The 25,193-nt window shown below is 46.0% G+C and overlaps 1 protein-coding gene across 1 annotated transcript in view; it reads left to right on the forward strand.

The window, feature by feature from the left end:
* LOC130265428 (histone-lysine N-methyltransferase EHMT2-like) overlaps nt 1–25,193 on the forward strand; it is a 432,673-nt gene that overhangs the window by 220,942 nt on the left and 186,538 nt on the right.

Raw genomic sequence — 25,193 nt, forward strand, 5'->3', positions numbered from 1 at the left:
GGAACTGAGTTATCTGTTCTGTTTTGTTGGTAATTTTAACAACTGCTGTTCTTTCTGCTTGTATGGTTAGATATATTTGTAAAAGAGCTGTTATTCCTACCCCCTTATCTCTGCCTCAGAGTTCTTGATTCAAACATTTATAATACATTTATAATAGGGAGTGGAATTAAAGTCTCTATTTCAAAGAAAGACTTCTGCCTTTATCGGCAGACACCTGTCCTTGAAACCAGGACACAGGCCAATGCTGAGCAGAGAAAACCCCCCGTGAGCAGCCCCAGGCTGGCCGTGGGCAGGCTGGGGGCAAACAGCATGGCTGGTGCTCTGCAAGGTCCCTGCAAGGGGGAGACCCTGGCAAGGAGCAGCAGAGCAGGGGCTGATCCATCCCCACTGTGCTGGACACCCCAGGGCAGCGTCCCAGAGCGTCCTCATGCACCTGCCAACAACATCCCCCCTCTGCAGCCCTGGCCTCTCCCCCAGCTCACACAGGTGCCTGTCAGGGTCCACACCACATGTGGAGTCCTGATGGGTTCTTTTAGGGACTCCAAAGCGCAAAAGACACAGCAGGGGACAAAACCAGTTTACTTTTGCAAAAGATGCACTTTTATTTAGTGCCAACAAAATGCGATAGAGGGACAGAGAGAAAGAGAGAAAGAGAGACAGGAAGAGAGAAAAGGGGTTGGGATTATAGCTACCAAGACGGGCAGACGATCCTCATGGAACCAGCCAATAGATGTCCGTTGCCGTCCGGGGAGATCTCAGGGGTCTTCAGTTTGAAGGGATGTTTTATAGTCTTTTCCAAGGCGTCGGGCGACTGGCCAAAAGCGGGGAAGATTTATGGACTATTGTATGTGGAGATCATTGCTCAAAGAAGCAGGTGGAAACAGAACAGTGCGCAAGTGGCCTGCGTAGGAGCAGTGCACCATGGCAGCTCCAGGCCCACAGCCTGCGTAGGAGCAGTGCACCATGGCAAGCTCCAGGCACACCAACAGTCCTTCTGACCAGTTCTGCAGCAAGTAGCCTGCATAGGAGCAACATACCGTGACCAGTCCATTGTTCTCACACCTGAGGGAGCAGATCGGCCCTTGGTTGGGATGGGCACCAACTGAGAACAGTCACTTGGCATTCTCTCTTCCCTGGCCAGTGCCTTTAAACTGCAGTTCTTTAGGCCTCAGGCGAGGGTCCTTGGGCAGAACAAACGAGAGGCTCTTAGATGGACTCTTACACCACCCCGTGACAAACGAGCGTCGCTGAGGAACTCCAGCAGTGTGATGTTGTGACGATGTAGCATCTTCAGGACCCGTCATTGGTAGCATATCCCGGAAAACAGGAACAGAAAAATCAGGGATCAGAGAGAGAGAGGGAAAGAGGAAAGGAAAAGGAAAGAAATAGACACAAAGATAATAAATCAAAATAATCACAACAAATTGATTGAAAAACAATTTTCACAACAAATTGAAAAGCAATTTTTCAAACAAATTACAATCATATTATTTGAAAACTTTCGAACAATCAAAATTAATACAAATCAATAAAATAACTTCCAAACAATTAAAATTAAAGTAAATCAATATTGATTATAACATGTTTAACAAAATTGATTAAAGCAATTGTTTTTCTAAAACCATTTTCAAACAAAAAACTTAACATTACTAAAACGAATAATACCAACCATACAAACACGAAAATTTGAATGATTTTTTTAAAATCCATTGCTACATTTTCTACAAACACTAAATCACAAGCAGTTCTTAAGCATGCACACCCATTGCTCATACACCCCAATAGCATTTCAGGAATCTCCTTTGGATAACTTTCAAAGTTACAGACATTCTGATCTATGTCTAAGCAAATATCTTGAGCTCTGATTGCATTACTTTTACAGATAAACGCTTGTTGTTTCCAGACAATGTAAGTTTCCAAATTAATAGTTTGTTACTTTTCAGCAATTTGACAGGCCCATTCTCTATGCTCAAAAGGATAGAGAATAGCTCCGACATGATTCAGCCTTAATGCAATGAGAGAGAATATTGAATGTACTGAAGCATTACATATGGTCAGTGCAAAGGCTGTTGCTGTGCTTATGCTAGGGTAGTAATTTCACTAGGATTGGAATTCTTTTTCAAAATCATGAACATTATTCCAAATTATTCTCCGAATTTCAGTAGGAAAAGTGGTTTCTTCCACTTCTTGTATAATTGAGGCAGCAACTGACTGCATCCACAATTGAGCCTGGATACAGCAGAGAGCTAAAGAAATGTTAGGCAATTTATCATTAATACTTCTAAATCAATACTATTCAAAATTCCCAATCTTGTTCCCACAACACCGGTTATGTCTCTTGTTTGTTTCTTGAAAGGATCCTCCTGGTCTTGCATTGGCAATTTGACTTGTTTAAAAGACCATGCTGATTTAAACAATATTTGTTTTTGGCTAGTTTACCAAATTACCTAAGATCCAATTTTAAAGATTTTCAGGCTCAGTATAACCGGTGGTTGGGTAGCAAGTGTTACAACATTAACATCAAGTTCCCCTCAGTATTTTATATTGTTTTTACCACACATAATTTCAGAGGAAAATTGTACAACAGTTCAATTTTGATTTTGAATCTTCACAAAATATAACACAGCTGTAAGGTCCTGTGCTGTAACCGTATACAGGTTTGATGAGGGATTCAGCAATTAATCTTCATGTTCCGTGGTATTATTCTGTGAAAAGTAAACACAACAGAATTTGCCACAAAGAGGCAGGAGGTTAAAATGATGGAACTATTCAGCATGTAATGCAGATTGGAATTCTGTTAACTTCCCAATAATTTGCTGCTAAAAAGGGAACCACTCTGTACCTCCTTTAAACACAGGATAAGAATCAGTGTAGTTGCAGACAAAGGAGGCACTCCGTGCTTCAAGCTGGAAAACATTTCAAATAACCATCAGCAACCCAACCCAAGAGCCACCCCGTCCCCCAGCAATAATTTGTTCAGCAGAAACAACATTAGTGAACAAAAAATTAGTGAACAAAGATTGTTTGGTGGAGAGGGCAGAGGCTATTTTAATTACCAAGACAGGTTTGTCATAGCTGCTACCCAAGCTCTCAGTTTCTGTTATTGGCAGATTTTTTACAGTTCCTTCTGTTACTGAGAATTTCTGGGCCACCCCATCAGGGGGGGCAGTCCCAGTAGTGGCTGTCTTCAAAAACTTCACTTCCTGAGAAGGTGTTTGCATTTTCTCTGAGGCAATTTGCAAGTTAGGCTTTCCAAATGGGAGATTATTTGTTGTTGAGTATCCCCCACTACTTCTATTTCATTTCTTCCCACAAGGGTATCATCAATATATTGATAAACAGCCCCATTGCCAGGTTTGGGTTTTTGGATTGGCCATACAGGGGAGTTTTGCAAGTCCTGTATAACCGGTTTGAGCCCTTCTTTGGTACCAGAAGGAGGAGGGTATTGTTTTACATTTACAGGTAATTGCATCGGTGATTTATATCCAGCATTGAGTTTTATTTAATGTATAATTTGCAAGCAAGCAGCTTTTTGAATGTTTTCTAGGAGTTGGTCGAGAGTACCAACTAAAGCTACAAGGTCTCCCCTTTCCGAAGGGTTAAGCCCTGCTCCCCAATAAACTGCACGCTGAGTTGGGGACCATAAGTTATGTTTGACTTCTGTTGTTAAGAAAGTCCCATGTCCCCAGTACCCACTAGCTGCTTCTTCTGATAATTTAGTAGCAGTGTACAGGATTTTTGTAGTGGTTATTTGTGGGTCAAAATTCTCATCATTGATGAAACTGTATTCTGTTTTAACCAAAAGTCTCAAGCTAGGGCAGCAATATTCCCCACTATTTTTCATCAGAGTCAGTTCTTTTTGAGGATATATTTGATTAGTTGCTTTCTCTTCTGTTTCTTTTGGCAAATCAGTGTGTTTTAAAGTGTTGGTGTGTTCTTGTCTTAGGGCAGCTCTTAAAGAATGATTCTCATCTCTTAAAGAATGAATCTCATCTCTCAAAGCATGATTGTCATTCCTTTCTTCATCTAGTTGTTTTTGCAAAATTTCCACTAAATTTTGTAGGGAGTCAATAATTGCTCTTTCTTCACTTCTTCGCGTAAAGCGAGTTTCTATAGCTGCCGTAAGACAGGCCCCCAAAACTGAGCAGAGAATGGTCTTATTTCTGCCCAGTTTGAATTTTGTTTCATGTTGCAAAGAATGTATCCTATCAATCACATTTTCTAAATTAAACCAGTTATTGTATGCCCAATCTTCTCCCCCTTGGGAGGGTCTGGCATTATACTTAGCTAGCAAAGCATAAAAAGTATTTTTATCTTCTTCAGACATTTTTACGAAGGGACTAAAACCACTCTCAGGGAGGCACACTTAAAATTACACAAAAAGCACAGCTAAAACTGTGTTTCCCTTCTCGTCCCTGGAGCAGGTGAAGAGACCACACTACTTGGGAGGTACTACCTTAGTTATAGAACAGCTTGTCACTTCGCAATCCTGTTGCCCGATGCCCCAAAAAGAACACAAACAGAGTTAGTTTATGCGGTGCTTTATTCAGGGCCCGGGGAACCTGCGGACTAGCGTCCAAAGTCAGGATCCCACAGTTCCCTTTTTCCATCAGGTTTTTATACCTTTTTACAAAATGGTCTACTTGCCAAAGTACACATTCTTCAAGACAATACAGATACATAAATCTTGTAGATATTATTCCTAAAAGTTATAAATTCTGTATGCTTGTCTACTCAGAACTATAGGCTACCCCCCCTTAATCCCCCTTGCATGTTTTCTCATCACCAGAACCCTTTATTTATTATTATACTTTAGCCTTATCTTGTAAGTTTCTAAATGTTCTATATGCCCTACTGATTCCTTATTGTTTTCACAGTTCTACATGTCCTATACGCCCTACTAATTTCTTTAACTATTGTTTCACAATGTTGGTTTCCAGGGCCTGTCCGAAAACTGCAGTTTTCTAAGCCTTAGCATGACTACTACTATATCTACATTAGTCCTTTTTCTCATTATTTCGGTATCAACTCCCCCCTTTTGAGCATTTCTGCAAGGATGCTCAATTCTTCAAGTTATGGTTTCTATGTAGGATGGTGAGTCTTCCTTTCGAGTTGGCAGGATTACTTCTTTCCGGGTCAGTGCTCTCATAACACGTCGAGTATGAGTTCCTTCTCTGGCAATCATTCCTAAAAGACATCTATACATAATCATGCATACTACAATAATCAATACAATCATTATTACATATTGTACAATTGATGATATCCAACCAGAGACTTGGATTCCTAGGGAGCTAAACAGTGCTCCTACCCAATTATGTTCAGCTTCCTCCTGGACTTCATGCACTTTTGTTTCAATTTGTTCTAATTGACTTATGTCCTTTTCTACTTCTTCTGTGACATTTGGGATATGTATGCAGCAATGATCAACTTTTCCTTGGAGGTAACCACAGACTCCATGTTCTTTTAATAAAAGCAAATCTAATGCCATTCTATTTTGGATTGTCATTCTTGTCGTTGCCTGCAACTGTAAATTTAGATCCTTAAATCCTTTCTTTGTAACTGCGGCTAGCCTCTCAGTTTGTCCTAATAATTTGTACAGCATCTCCCGGTTTCTATATGTAGAAATTGGTGCAAACAAGGATTCCAGTACCCATCCAAATTTAACTCCTGATGAGGGTTCATGCCATTCATCTTCATCTCCCAGTCCTAGTTCTTCTGCTACTTCATTTGTTTCTCTCTTTGCTCGTGACTGCATCTCTTTCTGCGTTAATTTAGATTGTTTCCAAAAAGGACATAATGTGGGAACCCCTAAGGTAATTTGTGTTACAGGCCCGTCTAACGGTAAATGTGTTGTCCATTGTCCATGTCCCATAATCCATACTAAATTTCCTGGACTCCTGATAGTTGTATCCTTACAGCTCAAAGTTTTACCCTTCTGGTCCTGCGGGAAAGCTCTTCCTGGAATTGTATGGTTAAGTTTTCTACACTCACAACCCCATTTTATAAGCATTCTGACCGGTGCCCAACTAATTTGATTCCCTGGAGTGTCACAGGTGAGAATTTGGGTGCAGTTCCAATTTTCTTTTGTGGCGCTCAAAGTTTTTGTAGAAGTGCTGGTTTGAGATACTTCTGTGTAAGTGGCATTTCTGCTTCCCGTCCATTGGACACACCAATTAACTTGTCCGATATAACTATAATGTTCTAATATGCTGGGGCCCCATACTGTTTTCCAACTGTCCCACGAGGATTCCTGCCGGGACGAGTTCTGGCATATCATTTCATAATAGCTTTCATTTTTAGGTATTCTTTTCTTTTGCCAATGTGGTATAAAACATTCCCACTTAGCAGCATCTTCAGGTTTTACTTTTCCCCCTGCCACTAATTGAATTCCCCAATCCCTAATTTGTCCTAACCTTCCATGGCTAATTAGACAGTCCTTATAGGTTAATAATCTTAATGTTTCTCCAACCTTTTCCCATATTTCTTCAATTTCGATTTTATTTCGTAATTTTAATTCACAACTTCCATTCTCACCTCTTTTATTAGGGGTAGATTTCCTACTGGAATCACTCCCCAAGGGATTGGTTCCCCTGCAGCTTGTGGCAGAGGTAAACATGCTGTTATTTTTGATACGTTTTGTATTTGTCCAAAATCTCGAATTAACCCTACTACTAAGTTTTGTTGTTCCTGGTTTCTCTGTAATGCCAAGCTTGTATCTCTCAATCCATCCCACATATCTACCCGTGCACTGACCGGTATTACCCGCACCGAATACCCCCTTCGGGTTTTATTCTCTTTTAGAATACCTACATTTATGTCCCCATAATCAAAGCTTTCTCTAATCCACACAATGCATGAGAATTGTCCTACCTGATCAGCTTGCATATGAGACATTGTCAATGTGGTGTTACCTCTTTGCTGTTCCATATCCCAAAATGTCACGATTCCTTCTGTAAATACTTCATCTGTGGTGATTTGTTTCCAGGTTACCTTTACTTCTTTTAATCCAGTTCTCTGGTTGTCAGAAAACAGACAGGTTAAATTTACTCCCGCACCTTCAGGCACCATTACATCTGGCTCCGGAACTGTAATTTTAACAAATGCTTCTCCCACCTGCATTATACAGACTAATGTTAAAAGAACTAAGTCCTTGCCCTGAACACCAGCTTTGTTGCTGACAGAGGCTGTACTTCCCATCTTGATGGGACCTTCTTGATTTGAGTGTAGTGAATCCAGTTTTCGATCCCTTGGACTTTCACTGCCGTGTAGGTAGTCATGATCACCTGGTGAGGACCGTCCCATACTTCTTTCAAGGGTTCCGTATTCCAGTTCTTCACATATACTTGATCTCCTGGCTGTATGTCATGAACAGGATTCTCCAAGGGCAGGGGCCGGTTCCACTGCAATGCTCCTCACAGCGCTGTAAGGACTTTATTTAAAGACAAAATGTAACTCAACAGTGCTTGATCTCCTACTAAGTGAGGGTCCCCTTTGTAAGTTGTAGCATGATATGGTTTGCCATACAAAATTTCGTATGGACTTACTCCTATCCTTTCTCTGGGTTTAATCCTGATTCTTAGCAAGGCTAGAGGTAGTGCCTGAGGCCACTGTATCTTTGCTTCCTGACAAATTTTCTTAATCTGCCCTTTTAATGTCTGATTCATCCGTTCTACTTGGCCACTAGATTGTGGTCTCCAGGGCGTATGGAGATTCCAAACTATCCCTAACACTCTGGCTACCTCTTGGACTACTCTAGCTACAAAGTGAGGTCCTCTATCTGAGGACATCCCTAATGGGATTCCAAATCTAGGGATGATTTCCCGTAGTAAAGTTTTAATTACTTCCTTTGCCTGGTTAGTCCTGCATGGGAAGGCTTCTGGCCACCCTGAAAAGGTACACACATACACCAGTAAATAACGGTACCCTTGTGCTTTTGGTAGCTCTGAGAAATCTATTTGCCAATAGTCTCCTGGTTGCGGCCCCACTTGTAACTTTCCTAGTTGTATTTGCCTTCGTGTCACTGGGTTATTTTTAATACAGACTGGACACATGGCATTAATCCGTTTTGCCATTGTTAACATCTGATTGGAAATCACCTTATGTTTTAAAAATTGTACTAATGCGTCTGCTCCCCAATGGCACTTGTTATGTTCGATTTCTAAAATTGTTTTCATTACTTTTGTTGGCAGTACAACCTGACCTTCAGCAGTGACATACCATCCTTTTTCGTTCTTCTGGGCCTGAACAAATTGAGCAAGCTTCTCATCTTCTTGTGTATACCATGGTTTCTGCTCAAGAAAAGAAGTGGCAGGGTTAATTCGCACTGGCAATAAAGCTAATTGTGTCCATACCTCTCGAGCAACCTGTTTGGCAACTCTGTCAGCCAGCTTGTTTCCTTGGAACGCTTTTCCCTCTTCATTTTGATGTCCTTTTACATGCATCACTGCTACTGCCTGAGGTTTATGCACTGCTTCCAATAGTGCTAATATTTGTTCTTTGTGCTTAATTTCTGATCCTTGAGAATTCAACAGTCCTCTTTCTTTCCACAGTGCTCCATGTACATGTATTACTCCAAAGGCATATTTTGAATCAGTCCAAATGTTTACTCTTTTCCCCTCACTCAGTTCTAAGGCTCTTACCAGAGCTTGTATCTCGGCTTTCTGGGCTGAAGTTCCCGGGGTTAAAGCTTGAGCTTCTATTATTTGTGTCAAAGTCACTACTGCGTATCCCGCATACCTGGTTCCGTTTTCCACAAAGCTGGATCCATCTGTAAACAGTTCCCATTCCGGATTTTCCAAAGGCTCATCTTTCAGGTCTTTCCGGCTGGCATACACCTGTTCAATGATTTCTACACAATCATGTGTCAATTCGCCTCCTTCTTCCTGGCTGCTGCTCCTAAGAAATTCTGCTGGATTGAGATGATTGGTTATTTTTAATTCAATGTCATCCTGTTCTCGGAGGAGTGCCTGATATTGTAACATGCGACTCGACGAGAGCCAATGCCCCCCTTTTTGTTCCAAAACTGCAATGACCATATGGGGAACAAATACTTCCATCCTTTTTCCCAAAGTCAATTTTCTGGCTTCTCGAATTAGAAGCACTGTTGCTGCCACAGCCCTAAGACAACTGGGCCATCCGGCACTTACAGAGTCTAGCTGCTTTGAGAAGTACCCCACCGGGCGCTTCCATGAACCCAGTTTTTGGGTGAGAACCCCTATTGCCAGTCTCTGTCTCTCATTTACGTATAGTTGAAAAGGTTTTGTGAGATCTGGCAATCCTAGTGCTGGGGCTTCCTTTAAAGCTTGTTTCAAACTCTGAAATGCCTTTTCTTGCATTTGTCCCCACTGAAACACAGGGCCTTTGGCTGCTTCATACAGAGGTTTTGCTTTCAGTCCAAATTCCGGAATCCACAAGCGGCACCACCCTATCATGCCCAAAAAGGATCTTAACTCTTGCGGATTTCGTGGTGTGGGTATGGTGCAAATTGCTTGTACTCGATTGATTCCTAACTTTCGCACCCCTTGTGAAATTTCGCAGCCTAGGTAAATCACTTGGGTTCTTACCAGCTGAGCTTTTTCTTTCGATACTCAGTATCCAGCTTGTCCCAGCATATTAAGTAATTCAATGGTGAGTCTAAGGCAAACATCCTTTTCTGCGGAGGCTATAAAGATATCATCAACATATTGTAGGAGAACATATAAACAAGGTAATTCTTTTACCTGTCATCTTCCATTCTTCTAACTCTCGAGCCAATTGATTTCCAAAAATAGTTGGTGAGTTTTTGAATCCTTGTGGTAGACGCGTCCAGGTGAGCTGCTTCTTGCGTCCCGTGTCTGGGTTCTCCCACTCAAAGGCAAGGTATTTCCTACTTTCAAGTGCCAAGGGGATACAGAAAAATGCATCTTTCAAATCAATTACTGTGAACCACTTAAATTTTTCCGACACAGCTGTCAACAATGTATACGGATTAGCTACTACTGGGTGTATATCTTTAGTGATATTATTAATCGCTCTTAAATCTTGAACTAATCTATACTTACCATTTGGCTTTCTAACTGGGAATATCGGAGTATTGAATTCTGACTCACATTCCTGTAAAATTCCTAAGCTAAGAAATTGTTCAATCATGGGTGCTATTCCTATTCGTGCTTCCAATTTCAAAGGATATTGTTTTACCCTTACTGGGGAGGCTCCTTCTTTTAGTTCTATTACAACCGGTTGTGCCGCTTTTGATTTTCCAGGTACTCCTGTTTCCCATACCCATGGCACCACAGCTTGCTCTATTTCTTGTGGTATTTCTACTGCTTCTACTTCTTTCACTATGAACAGCTTAGCAATATTCTCCTCGGGAAATTCTAATCTTACTCTACCTTTTTCAAATATTATCTTTGCTTCTAACATTGACAATAAATCCCTCCCACATAGTGATTCTGGGCTATTTGGCATATATAAAAATCGATGGTCAAATTCCTTCCCCCCAAATTTTATATCTAATGGCCGCAAAAATGTTCGTTCCTCAACTTGTCCCGTAACTCCCACTACTTGAGTAGTAGAATCACTTAAAGGTCCTATCTTAGTGTTGACAGCTGAGAATGATGCCCCTGTATCTACTCTAAATTCTAACGGTTCCCCATCTACTTCCATTATTACCTTTAAATCCTGGTCTAGTCAGCTCTGATTCTGGTAATTCCCCATCATAAAGGCCTGGGCGACACCTTGTGGATTTCCCGGGAGAGCACCTGTATTCATTAATCCCTGATTTCCATCCCCACTGGCTATAATTCCTCCCCCAAAACCCATCCCTTGGTTGAGAGGACACTCATTTTTCCAATGTCCTCTATTTTTACATAGAGCACATTGATCTATCCCCAGCTGCATTCTTCCTCTTCCCATATTCAATTGACTCATGAGTCCTCCCGCCCCCATTGGCATTTCCCCCTTTGCTATTCCTCTTCCCCTTCCTCGTCCACGTCCACGGCTCCCTCCTCTCATATTATTTCCAGCCACTTGCTGTAACATTGCTAACATATTAGCCTGTTGTCTCCTGGCCGTTTCTTTTTCCCTGTTATTATATACCTTCCACGCAACTTCCAATAGTTTATCTAAATTCCGAGTATCTTCTCCCTCCAATTTTTGTAATTTCTTTCTAATATCTTCCTGGGACTGCCCCATAAAAATTAATGCTAGCTGTAATTTTCCCGATTCTCCCTCAACTTCTAAATTAGTGTATCTACGAGCTGTCTCCTTAAGCCGCTCTAAAAAGGTTGATGGAGACTCATTCTTTTCCTGCCTGACCGAATATAACTTAGACCAATTCAAAGTTTTTGGTATTCCATTCCGTATTCCTTCTGTTAACAAATCCTGATAAGCTTTAAGTCTCCGAGACCCGCCCGTCGAGTTGGGATCCCACTCCGGGTCTTCCCTAGGCACTAAGTCATTTACTGTACCGTCCGCAAGCTGCAACCTAATCATTTCCCGTGCTTTCTCTGTCATGGCTTTAAACACCATTTCCTTTTCAGTAGAATCCATTATTGTGTCTAACAAAACTTGTAAATCATTCCAATCCGGGTTCTGAGTCTTAATTACCATTTTTACCACCCGCGCAGTTCGTTCAGGATCCTCCCGATATGCCCCTGCGGATTGCTTCCAAATTAGTAAATCATTCGGAGAAAAGGGAACTTTCACTATGACCCGTTCCCCCTGCAGCCCGACTGCTTCACGCAGTGGCACCATTAAATGAGCACCTCCTTCCTTTTTCTTCCTTTCTACCTCCCACCGCCCTCTCCGAGTTCTTTCGCTTAAGGGGGTTCGTGGTATATCTGTGGTTTCTATTTTTGCTTCTTGATCCTCCCTTTCTACCTCTAGCATACTTTCTCCACGTTCTTCCATCGACGGGGCACTAGGGGCTATCAGCAAAGAAACATCCTCTTCAGGTTCTGAAAACTTAACCGAGCATTCCTTCTCTTTCTGCCACCCCTTACATCCTTCACAGTTCAGGTTTAATGTTTTCAAAACCATGATCCCACACTCCTTTTGCCACTCTGGTTTATCTTTCAAATAATAAAAGAGGTCTAGATACGGTATTTCATCCCATTTTTCATTACTTTGGAGGAAATGCATCAAAGGTGTAATAATGTCAGGATTCAGTGTACCGTTCCTAGGCCATTGCATGCCTTCGGGTTCATATAAGGGCCATACATGATTACAAAAATCAATCAACTTCTTTTTACTTAATTCTTGACCAAAATTCCCCACATTCCAATGTTGTAATATACAGCCCAAAGGTGAATCGTCCGGGATTTTCATCCTGGAACTTGCTAGAATTTTAAACGTTTTTAAAGGCATCATTACACCTCTCTTTTTCCTTTTTTTTTTTTTTTTTTTTTTTTTTTTTAATACACACCACACACAACACTCACACCCTTTCCACAAATCTTGCCTTTCTCGTCGCCGCGAGTGGCAAGTGCTGAACCTGCGCAGTCACTGCTGCGTCTGACGGTCAGCGCCTAGGCTTTTCCACAACCTTAAAGACGTCTGTGACCACTGTGCGGAAACGCCGTTCCGACTTAATAGGCAGGCCCCCCCCCCTTTTCCCTCGATAAAAGGAATAAAGCACCTTTCGGGCTTACCTCCTGGTCGTCCGTCAGGCGCGGGGTCGGGCACGGGTTGATGTCCTCCCCAGAAATCACCTGGTGCCGGCGTGGAGTGGATCAGCCCACGAACCGCCCCTGCCGCCTCCGGAGTCCCATCTGGGTCGCCAGAAAACTGTTGCCCGATGCCCCAAAAAGAACACAAACTAACAGAGTTAGTTTATGCGGTGCTTTATTCAGGGCCCGGGGAACCTGCGGACTAGCGTCCAAAGTCAGGATCCCACAGTTCCCTTTTTCCATCAGGTTTTTATACCTTTTTACAAAATGGTCTACTTGCCAAAGTACACATTCTTCAAGACAATACAGATACATAAATCTTGTAGATATTATTCCTAAAAGTTATAAATTCTGTATGCTTGTCTACTCAGAACTATAGGCTACCCCCCTTAATCCCCCTTGCATGTTTTCTCATCACCAGAACCCTTTATTTATTATTATACTTTAGCCTTATCTTGTAAGTTTCTAAATGTTCTATATGCCCTACTGATTCCTTATTGTTTTCACAGTTCTACATGTCCTATACGCCCTACTAATTTCTTTAACTATTGTTTCACAATGTTGGTTTCCAGGGCCTGTCCGAAAACTGCAGTTTTCTAAGCCTTAGCATGACTACTACTATATCTACATTAGTCCTTTTTCTCATTATTTCGGTATCAATCCCAAGTAGTCAACAACAAACAACAAACACCCAGCCTTTAGCTGAGGACAACCCCTTTCTTCCCTGCCTGGGTTAGAGGTCTAAAACAACAAACACCCAGCATTTAGCTGAGGACAATCCCCTTTCTTCCCTGCCTGGGTTAGAGGTCTAAAACAACAAACACCCAGCATTTAGCTGAGGACAATCCCCTTTCTTCCCTGCCTGGGTTAGAGGATCAAAAACTGCCTGGGAGGTTCTCTCCTCAACTACAACAAGCAGCTCAACAGCACATGCACATCAAAAACACAAGTCCCATCTTTTGCACATTTGAGATCCTTTACAAAAATTCTCCGATAACTGAAATGGAGTTGATTATCTACCTGGGTCTGTGTGCAGATTGTGGGAAGAACCCAATACCACCTCCCTTGCTTTCCAATACTGTTCAGTCCTCACAGTACTGACAGGCTGGGTGCTGCTGAAATGGCACAGGTCTTCCCCTGGTACAAAGTGCACAGAAAACCCCCAACTCCTCCAGTATCAGGGAATCCTGTCCGTGACGCCAATTAAATGTCAGGGTCCACACCACATGCAGAGTCCTGATAGGTTCTTTTAGGGATCTCAAAGCGCAAAAGACACAGCAGGGGGCAAAACCAGTTTACTTTTGCAAAAGATGCACTTTTATTTAGTGCCAACAAAATGCGATAGAGGGACAGAGAGAAAGAGAGAAAGAGAGACAGGAAGAGAGAAAAGGGGTTGGGATTATAGCTACCAAGACGGGCAGACGATCCTCATGGAACCAGCCAATAGATGTCCGTTGCCGTCCGGGGAGATCTCAGGGGTCTTCAGTTTGAAGGGATGTTTTATAGTCTTTTCCAAGGTGTCAGGCGACTGGCCAAAAGGGGGGAAGATTTATGGACTATTGTATGTGGAGATCATTGCTCAAAGAAGCAGGTGGAAACAGAACAGTGCGCAAGTGGCCTGCGTAGGAGCAGTGCACCATGGCAGCTCCAGGCCCACAGCCTGCGTAGGAGCAGTGCACCATGGCAAGCTCCAGGCACACCAACAGTCCTTCTGACCAGTTCTGCAGCAAGTAGCCTGCATAGGAGCAACATACCGTGACCAGTCCATTGTTCTCACACCTGAGGGAGCAGATCGGCCCTTGGTTGGGATGGGCACCAACTGAGAACAGTCACTTGGCATTCTTCTCTTCCCTGGCCAGTGCCTTTAAACTGCAGTTCTTTAGGCCTCAGGCGAGGGTCCTTGGGCAGAACAAACGAGAGGCTCTTAGATGGACTCTTACAGTGCCGCATCCTTGCAGGCACATACACGGCAGCACTGGGTCAGGAGCCCCTGTTTGCACTGCACAGAGCAGGCGTCTGCACCCCCATGGTGCTGCTGTGGGGAGATGGAGCTGAGTGAGCACAAACGCCATCAGCCCCTGGGGCCATCAAGGGCTGGGGATGGGAGGGAAACCACTCAGGTTTGTTGTGGCCTCTGAAGTCAGCCAGAAAGTTTGTTCCCATGAGCTCTGAGTTTCCTGTCCCACTTCAGACATTGTTATCAGAGCCAGGGCTGCCTGATCGCCATCCCCAAAGAGCCCTGAGCATTTCCTTTGCTTCACCTTTGCTTTCTTTACTCTTCCATCTCCAGAAGCAGAATCATCCAGGCTGGAAAAGACCTTGGAATTCAGCAAGACCACCCGGTGCCCTGACACCACCATGTCTCCCCTGAGCCTCCACTTCTCCAGGATAAACAACCTCTGCTTTCTCAGCCACTCCTCACAGGACCAGTGTTCCAGAATGCTGATCAGCCTTATTGCTCTTCTCTGGACACACTCCAGCCCCTCCATGTTCTTCCTCAATTGGGGGGCCCAGAACTGGACACAGCACTCGAGGTGCTGCCCAAATAGTGCTGAGTACAGGGGAAGAATCACTGCCCTGGTCCTGCAGTGGCCATACCATTCCTAATCCAGGCCAGGTGCCACTGGCCTTCTTGGCCACCTGGGCACACTGCTGGCTCATGTCCAGCCTGCTGTCCATCAATACCCCCTGCTGTCCAGCCACTCTGTCCTCAGCCTGGAGCACTGCAGGGGTTGTGGTGACCAAAGTGCAAGACTCAGCACTTGGTCTTGTTAAACCTCACCTTGTTTGGTTTGGATCCTGGATCCAGCCTGTCCTGGTCTTTCTGCAGAGCCCTCCTACCCCCCAGTAGAACAACACTTGCAGCTAACTTAGTATACCATGATTCGATGAGTCCTTGGAGTGTCACAATGTTCTCTATGATTCCATGAGGCCTCCCAGTGTCACAATGTCCCTTTGGTTCCATGGGACTCCTTTGGTGTCCCAAAGTCCCTTGGATCTTGGGCGCCGCAGTGTCTCAATGATCCCTTGCTTCCCCAGGGCCTTGCAGTGTTGCAATAATCCCATAATCACCCAGGCTACAAAAGACCTTTGAGAGCATCAAGTCCAACCTCTGATCCAGCACCACCTTGTCACCCAGACCATGACACTCAGTGCCACATCCAGTCTATGCTGAAACACTTCCACACACATTTGTCACTGCCAGCCTCTGTCCCCAGCCATTGCCAGCCCTGGCTGCTCAGCCCAGGTTTGCCCTGGGCTGAGTTTGGCTGTGGCCCAGCTCCATCCTCCTGCGGGGCTCAGGGCCTGTTCCTGGCCATGGCCAGCCCTGCCCGGCCTCTCTGCTGGCCCAGAGCCCGGCAGAGCCCGAGGCAGGGCTGTCAGTGCAGGCCCACAGGTGCCATGGGCTCTGCAAGAGCTGACAGAGGCTGCCCAGCAGGGATGCCATGGGGCACAGAGCCCCAGGGCTGCTGTGGGCACCACGGCACAGGGGCCATTCCCACCTGCAATGCTCCTGTCCTGGGCTGGGCCTGCACAGGGGCTGTGCCACCGTGGCTGGGCCAGTGCGTCACAAAGGGGCCACGGAGTTGCTGCCGGGGCTGACAGCAAGGCCAGGCACACCCAGGGAATTGTTCTGCATTGCCTGTGCTGGGCAGGGCTGGCTTTTGCAAGGACAGAGTTCAGCTGGCCTTGCTGGCTGCAGGAAATACCAAGAGCCCAAAGAGCCTCCATGGCTGTGCTGGAGAGTAATGCTGGAGAAGGGAAATGCATGGCTACTGGGGAATGGAGAAAGATTGAATTCCAGCAGACACTGATGTGAGGCTTAGAAAGGCTTGAAGAGAAGCTTCACAAGCCTCAAAGAGGGGATGTTACCTTATGAAAAACCATCTCTACCAGGGGAGCACACGCAATGCTTGTTTTTCAAAACCCACTGGCCCATGGAACTGCACAAGGTCCATTGTGTGAGAAGGACAGTTGGAAAGAGACCAGTTCCAGTTGTGCCAACTTTTAGCAGTCATTGAGCAGTCAGATGTGACTGGCATTACCAGCCACCAGAGACCACCAAAGATACCCCCAGAACATAACAACAAATCTGTGAAGTGGATGGAAAATATGTTGAGGACTTCAGGGAATTGATTTTCATATGTATGTTTATTCTGAGACAATCACTGAACATATAAAAGACAGTCTGTATGCAGGAACTTCCCTGTACTCAACATGCACAACTTTGGGAGGAGCTATTCTCCCCTTCTGCCTCTGGCTGAATAAAGAATGCTGCTTCTTACTGCTCCCTTGGTGTTAATCAGTTTCTTTGGGTTTTTTTTTCTGATTTTTTGTAGCAGTGTCACAATGGCCCCTTGGTTTCATGAGACCTTGTAGTGTCATCATGATCTCCTTGGCTTTGCAGTGTCATAGTTGGACTCCTGCTTAAATGAGCCCTCAAAGTGTCCCAATGGATCCATGTTTCCATAAGATCTCACTATGTCACGATATTCCCATCAGTTCAATCAGGCCCCTCAGTGTCCCAAAGTTCTGCTTGGCTCTGGAGCTTTACAATAGCCCTTGGTTCCATGAGGCCCTGCAGTGCCTCACTGGCCTTTGCTTATACAAGACCCCATAGTGCCTCAATGATCCCCTTGCTTTCAGCAGGCCCTGAAGTGTCAGAAAGGCCCCTTGGCTCCTTGAGGCCCCACAATGTCACAACGGTCCCTTGTTTCCATGGGGCACCTCAGTGTCACAAGGGTCTCCTTGATTCCATGGGGCTCTGCTGTGTCACAACAGTCCCTTGTTTCCATGGGGCACTCCAGTGTCACAAGGGTCTCCTTGGTTCCATGGGGCTCTGCTCTGTCACAACAGTCCCTTGTTTCCATGGGGCACCTCAGTGTCACAAGGGTCTCCTTGGTTCCATGGGGCTCTGCTCTGTCACAACAGTCCCTTGTTTCCATGGGGCACTCCAGTGTCACAAGGGTCTCCATGATTCCACAGTATGACAATTGACCCTTGGTTACAGGAACCCTGCAGTGTCACAATGGACATTTGCAGGGCTGGAACCCCTCAGCTCTGGAGCCAGGCTGAGATAGCTGGAGCTGGCCCCTGGAACTGCACAGTGCCCATTGTGTGAGAAGGAGAATTGGAAGGTGACCAGCTCCAGTTGTGCCAGCTTTTAACAGCTCACCTGTTGTAAGGCTGAACAGGGTTTGGACCTCTGTGGACATGTCTGTACAAATTTGGGCCTTGTGTGTGCACCAGCCAAAAACTATATTTATTTCCTATGTTTTGCTGTTCAGTTATTTCTGCACATTTTGCTGTTAGTTCTCATGTCTCTTTCACATGCTAGCTGTTTTTGTGTATTTCTTAGTTTAGACCAGTGTTTACAACAGGTGCACAGCATATGAAAATTTTGGGAGTTTTTGATAAGTTGTTTGAAATCCCCCAAGGCCGCTGGAACATCAAATATGCTAAATCAGGAGAGAAGAAGTTGAAAACATCAAATACCAAGATTAGAATATTCAAGACAGCGAGGAGCAGTGAAGATTTTGAAGACCACTAATTACAGACTTTTGACGGGTTGAAGCGGTGGATCAATATCTAAAATTACCAATTGTAAAGTGTGTTCCCATGTGGGCGATGGTTCTAGAAATATATAATTGGGGTGAATTGTAAACAATAAATTGGCTTCTGCAAAATCATATTGATTTGCAGTTCAGAAGTCCAGTTTGTTCCCACATTCATGGGGGAGTCAGGTGTGGCTCTGGGATCACCAACCACCAGAGACCATCAAAGAGGCCCCCAGGACAGAAGAACACATCGGTGAAGGGGAAGGAAAATATGTTAATGATTTCAGGGAAAGGATTATCATATGTATGTTTGTTCTGGGACAATCACAGAATATCTATGTAAAATAAGTTCCTGTAAGCAGGAACTTTCCAGTACTCAGCATTCACACCTTTGATAGAAGCGATTTCCTTTTGTGTCTCTGGCTGAATAAAGAATGCTGCTTCTTACTGCTCTCTTGGTATTAAACTGTTTCTTTTATTTTTTGCGATTTTTTGGTAGCAGTGTCACAACGGACCCTTGCTTCCATGAGGCCCTGCAGTGTCACAATTGTCCCTTTGTTTCATGAAGTCCCATCATGTCACAATGGTCGCCTTGATTCCATGGGGACCCCAAAGTGACATAATGGCTCTTGGTTCCATGAGACCCTCTAGTGTCACTATGATCTCCTTGGCTCTGCAGTATAACAGTTGGACTACTTGTTATATGAGACCCCAAAATGTCACAATGGATCTTTGTTTCCACAAGGTCTCACTGTGTCACGAATTCTCATCAGTTCCATCAGATGCCTCAGTGTCCCAAAAGTAAGCCTAGCTCTGCAGCTTTAAAATAGCCCTTGGTTCCAGTGAGGCCCTGCAGTGCCTCACTGGCCTTTGCTTATACAAGACCCCATAGTGCCACAATGATCCCCTTGCTTTCAGCAGGCCCTGAAGTGTCAGAAAGGCCCCTTGGCTCCTTGAGGCCCCACAATGTCACAACGGTCCCTTGTTTCCATGGGGCACCTCAGTGTCACAAGGGTCTCCTTGGTTCCATGGGGCTCTGCTCTGTCACAACAGTCCCTTGTTTCCATGGGGCACTCCAGTGTCACAAGGGTCTCCATGGTTCCACATGGTGTGACAATGGACCCTTGGTTACAGGAACCCTGCAGTGTCACAATGGACATTTGCAGGGCTGGAACCCCTCAGCTCTGGAGCCAGGCTGAGATAGCTGGAGCTGTTCAGCCTTGGTATGAGAAGGCTCATGGAGACATTAGTGCCCATTCCAGCACCTAAAGGGCTTTGAGAGAGCTGGAAAGGGACTTTCGACAAAGGCCTGGAGTGACAGGACAAGGAGGAATAGCCATGAGGTGAAGGAGGGCATGTTTAGATGGGACATTGGGAAGAAATCTTCCCAGTGAGGGTGGTGAGACCCTGGCACAGGTTACCCATAGCGGCTACAGACTCCCCACCTCTGGAGGTGTTCAAGGCCAGGCTGGATGGAGCAATCTGGTCCAGCGGGAGCTGTCCCTGCCCATGCCAGGAGATTGGAATTGGATAATCTTTAGGATTCCAACCCAAGCCATTCTATGATGCTAGATTTGCCCCTCCCTGCCTCATTTAGCAGCAGATTGACATGTTCCTTTTGCAGCCATTTACTGCAAACACAGTGACTGAATTGACTTTGCTCTGGATGTTGCCTGCAGCCTCCATCAGCTCCAGCTGAGCTTTGGCTTTCCTAAACACATGAACACACACTGAGGACAGATTTATGAATTCCTCCTCCTGGTTGTTGTGTTGTGGCTCATGCCTGTCTCTTGTCCCTGAGGCAGCACAGCCTCCTGGCCAGCAGATGCCCCACATCCCCCTCACCAGACACGGCACAGCACAGGGAGAGTGCTTGTGCCATTTCTCATTTTGATTCTTTCTACATTCTCTGTGGTCACAGATTGTGTCAATGAGGAGCTGTGCTCTCAGTGGCTTTGAAGAAATTAAAGAATCTCCCAGAAAAGTTTTCAGCGGAGATCCTGCTTTTGCTCCTTTCTCTGGAGCTGTAGCAGAAATGTCTGTGGGCAGAGGCGGGGGGAGATAAGTGCTGCCATGGCAGCTCTGCTCCTGCTGGCTACATCACTCCTGATCAAGGCCAGGGGCCATTGGCCTTCTTGGCCACCTGGACACACTGCTGGCTCATGTCCAGCCTGCTGTCCATCAGTGCCCCAGGTCCCTTTCTGCCTGGCCACTGTCCAGCCACTCTGTCCCCAGCCTGTAGCGCTGCAGGGGTTGTTGTGGCCAAAATGCAGGACCTGGCACTTGGTCTTGTTAAACCTCACCTTGCTGGATTATGGCCATGGATCCAGCCTGTCCAGGTCCCTGTGCAGAGCCCTCCTACCCTCCAGCAGATCCACACTCACACCCAGCTTGGTGCCATCTGCACATTTGCTGATGGTGCACTCAATGGCCTCATCCAGATCATCAATGCAGATATTGAATTCCACACTGGCTGGCTCTGGTCCCTCAGCCATCCTGTAGGTGCCCTGTGATGGCACTCAAGGTGATCTGCTCCATCACCTTTCCAGGCACCAAGGTCAGGCTGACAGGCCTGGAGTTCCCCAGATCCTCCTTCCAGCCCTTCTTGGGGATGGGCTCATATTGGCACCTCCAGTCCTCTGGGACCACCCTGGTGAGCCAGGACTGATGGTTAATGATGGAGAGCAGCTTGGGGAGCTCATCCAGCAGCTCCCTCATCCCCCTAGGATGGATCCACTCTGATGCCAGAGACACCTGTGAGCATGTGAGTGGCTCAGCAGGTTCCCAGCTGCTTCCTCCTGGATTATTGGGGTCTGTTCTGCTCCCTGTCCTGATCTACCAGCTCAGGAGAACATTTGTCCTGAGGACAACCTGTCTTATTGTTGAAAACTGAAGCAACAAAGGGATTAAGTACTGCAGCATTTTCCTCTTCATTGGCAACCATATCCCCATCAATAAACAATGGGGTTTCTCCTTGTCCCTCCTTTTACCACTAATGAATTTAGAAAATAATTTTTGTTATCCTTCACAGAAGCGGCCAACTTAAGTCCTAACTGAGTTTTCACCTCTCTTATTCTCTTTCTACATGACCTAATAACTTCTTTAAACCCTTCCTATGTTAGCAGCACCTGTGTCCAAATGTGATGAATCTTCTTTTCCCCCTGAGCTCCTGGAAAGAGCTCCATGCCCAGCCAGAGCAGTAATTTTCCTCACTAGCTCACTTTTGGCACAGAGGGACAGTCTATTTCTGGTCCTTCAAGATTTCTTTCTTGAAGTATCTCTATCCTTCCTAGAAACCTTTGTTTTTAAGGTTTGTGTCCCTTAAAAAAAACAGTAACTGGTTCAGTTATCACCAAATCTGCATCCTGAATAGGTCGAAGGCTGCACTCTCTAACTACAGTGCAGAAGTTTTGTTCATGTCCCTCCTTCTTTCACAGCATATTTTAAAACTAAGTAATTTCATGGTTGCTGTACCTCAAACAATCTCTGACCACCACATCTCCCACCAGCCGCTCTCTGTTTGTGAACAGCAGGAGACAGAGCTTTCCTTGGGAGTGGAAAGAGAAGGAAACCTCCCCAAGGTGCAGCCTGGAAGGTTCAGCCTGGAGGTGAGGAAACAGCAAAGTCCCTGCCAGGGCAGAATGCTGGTGGCCGAGGTGTCCCAGCGTGAGGCTGGGCCGTGCCATGGCTCTGTGTGCCAGGAGCCGGCAGCGCTGGGTGCAGGGAGCCCAGGGAGGGCACAGCAATGCTGGGCTGAGAAATGCTGGGGGACAGCGAGATGGGCGTGTGCAGCCGGCCAGGGCAGAGGAGCAGCACGCACAGGGGCACAGGCTGCAGGAGAGATGGCCAAGGGCTGGGCAGGGCTGGCAGGGCCAGAGGCACCCAGGCCTTTGCGCCCTGGGCTGGGCAGCGCCTCTGCAGCCCCACAGAAGGAACTTTCCTTGCAGGGGCTGCACTTTGCTGCTGCCCCGGCCCTCCCTGAGCAGGCTGGCAGGGCTTGCAGGGTGATGCCATTTGTCCTTGCTGCCCCTCCCATCCCAGTGCCCCAGGAACAGCCCCGAGCCACCCGTGAGGGACAGGCCCTGCTGGGCCAGGCCTGGGCTCAGCCCTTGGCCTTTCTGCTGCCTCCAACCAGCCCAGGCCTTGCTCAGCATTGCAGTTCCTGCTCACAGCCTTTGGCTCCTGCAATCCTGCCCTCAAGGATCTGCTCTCTCCAGTCCCTGGGGAGCCTTTGGCAGTCCCTGCCCTCAGCGGGGCCACTGATGCTCCAAGGGACTTGGAGTTTTGCTTCTGACTCCTTGAGCAGCTTCTTCAACCTTCTCTCAGTGCCTCAGGGTCCTGGACTCAGCCCCAAATCCACCCTGGGGATCATTAAAATACTGAACGCCCTTAGGAGCTCTTTGTCTTCCTTCAATTGTCATTGAGTCTTCAGGGCTTGTGCAGCTGCTTGGAGTCAGTTAGAAGTTCTGTAAAGGAGGAAGATTTCAAAGTGCACCTCATGACTTTATTTTACTCAAGGGAATGTTTTTCTACTTTTTATTTCAGAGAGGAACAGATAGAAGCATTGCACAGGTGATCCTGATGCTGAATGCCTTCTTAGGAGCTCTGGGCACAAAGAAGTATGAGCCCCTTGCAGACTGACCTGTTTGGACAACCTGCTCCTCACCCCCAACCTCACCAACTCATGATATCTCCCACCTGGGACTGACAACCAAAAACATAAAAAAACCTCATAAATTTCTCTTTATAAAAAAAGGTATTATTAAATAATAAAATTATATTTTTCTGAGATATAAAAATAATTTTTTTACATATTTACCTGATTTTTATAATTATATGAATAATCTTTATATTATTAGCAACCAAATAAATTATTGTTTCTAAGTTTCTAAGTAAGACAAATCCCATAATTAAAAATTAAGCTCTATTGATTATTTATTTCTCCCTCTGTAAGATAATTCCTAATATTTGTAATCATTGTATCATCTTTATTATCAACTTTTTCTCAGATAGGGCCAAGGTGGGCACTTAAGGGTCCAGGGAGACATTTCTGGGGCACATTCGGGGCAGTTTTTGGTCTGGGGAAAAAGTTTAGGAGGTAGTCTGGGCTTCAGAGTGGCACTTGGAGGTGCAGGGGTGCGCTTGGAGGTCAGGGAGGGGAATCTGGGGCCCTTACGGGTCCGGGCGGGCACTTGGGGGGCTCTATCTGGGCTCTCTGGGGCGCGGAGCATGATGGGAGTTGTAGGTGCAGGTATAATACGGTTTAAAGGGGCTGCGGAGCATCATGGGAGCTCCAGGCACAGCTGCAGTGTCTCTCTGTGGGGCGCGGGGCATGATGGGAGATGAAGTCTCAGCTGGAATGGCGTTTCACCAGAACCGCGGAGCATGATGGGTACTAAAGTCCCGGAAGTGCCTCTTGCGAAGAGTTTGGGGTCCGGGAGGGCGCTGCGGGGACACTTTGCCTCTGAACGGAGATTTCAGGTCCTCAGGGGGGATCGTATACGGTTCCAGAGAGCTTGGAGGGATCTTGGGGAGCTCTTACCAGGCTCTTTAGGGCACGGGGCATGGCAGGAATTTTAGGCGACTGACTGGGTGATGAGGTGCTCTGAGCTCACGGGGGATGGCAGGAGATGAATTCCCAGAAGTGCCTCTTAGGGGCATCTCTGGGCTTGGGAGCATTCAGGGGATCCTTGGACTCTTGGAGGTGTCCTGAATGGGCGCTGAGAGGGCACGTAGGGATCCTGGAGTGTCTGGGAAGCACTTAGGGTACACATGGGGGCATACCGGGGGTTCTGTGGAGCGCGGGGCATGACGGGTATTGTAGTCCCGTCTCCCATGGGGTTCAATCGGGCCGCGGGGCATGACGGGAGTTAGAGGCAGAAAGGAAAGATGGCGCCGGCTCCAGGCACCATCCCCGAAGCACCGATCGCCGGCGCTGAACCTCCTTGGTGGCACCTTGGACTGACACGCATTTGAGAAGTGTGTCTTTTTTCAGTGGGGAAAATTAGAAGTTTTAGATTGTTTTAAGAAAAAAAAGGGAAAACTTTTCTTTCCCTGAGTGCAACTAGCTCTCCAAGCAAAGCATGTCCAAGGTGAGTAAGGACAGACAGGATGGGGTTGGGGAATGTGGAGCAAGGCTGTCCACACTGGGTCAGACCTCAAGGCACAGCTTCTCTGAGCAGGCCAGATCTACTGATGAGAGACCCTGGATCAACATCAATCATAGAATGCTGCAATCACCTCTGCTTTAAAGAGAACAGTAATAAAATCCATCCTTTAAAATAGGAATGGATATTTTTAAGAAGCACTTTGAAATATTTTTCCATAACGCTTATAGGAAACATTCTTAATGAACTTCACCAGACCAGAGGGAAATTAAGGCGGAGCCATGGTTTGTTAAGAAACCTCTCAAGAACTCCAAGTGAGAATCAAACTCCAAAGTTTCTTGAAGTTTTAATGGGTCCCAGGAAGGAACGTGAGTGAGAAAGTGTCTCCAAGCCTCAATCTGAGCAGAGAATTGGAGGCAGAGATGACAGGTGGGGACAAAGAGAAGCCAAGTCTTGGTGCCCTGGGGCACAGCAGGGTCTGTGTCACCAAGGGCTGTGAGGAGACACCTTGTCCTGAGGCACTGGGGCCTCCTGCACAGCCCCAGCAAGGCTGGGCACTGTCACCCCTTGTCCTGCCCTCAGCATCTCCCCCACATCCCAGTGGCCTCAGGGATCTGCTGGGACCAGTCCCTGGGGAGCCTTGGTCAGGAATGGCCCTGGGGGCACCTTCATGCTCCCAGGGACTGCAGGTTTTCTGAGGACTTTGGGTTTTGCTTTTGCCTTGGAGTCTCTGAGACCTTTGTACAATCAGATAATCTCCAATTATCTACTTTATTTAGTCTCTTGAGAGCCCTTCTCAGTCACAACACTCAGTGGGGCTCATTAATGCTTTTTAAGGTACTAAAGTTTTTCCTTTCCTTTCCTTTCCTTTCCTTTCC

This window comes from Oenanthe melanoleuca, chromosome Z, assembly GCF_029582105.1.
Source record: "Oenanthe melanoleuca isolate GR-GAL-2019-014 chromosome Z, OMel1.0, whole genome shotgun sequence".
NCBI lineage: Eukaryota > Metazoa > Chordata > Aves > Passeriformes > Muscicapidae > Oenanthe > Oenanthe melanoleuca.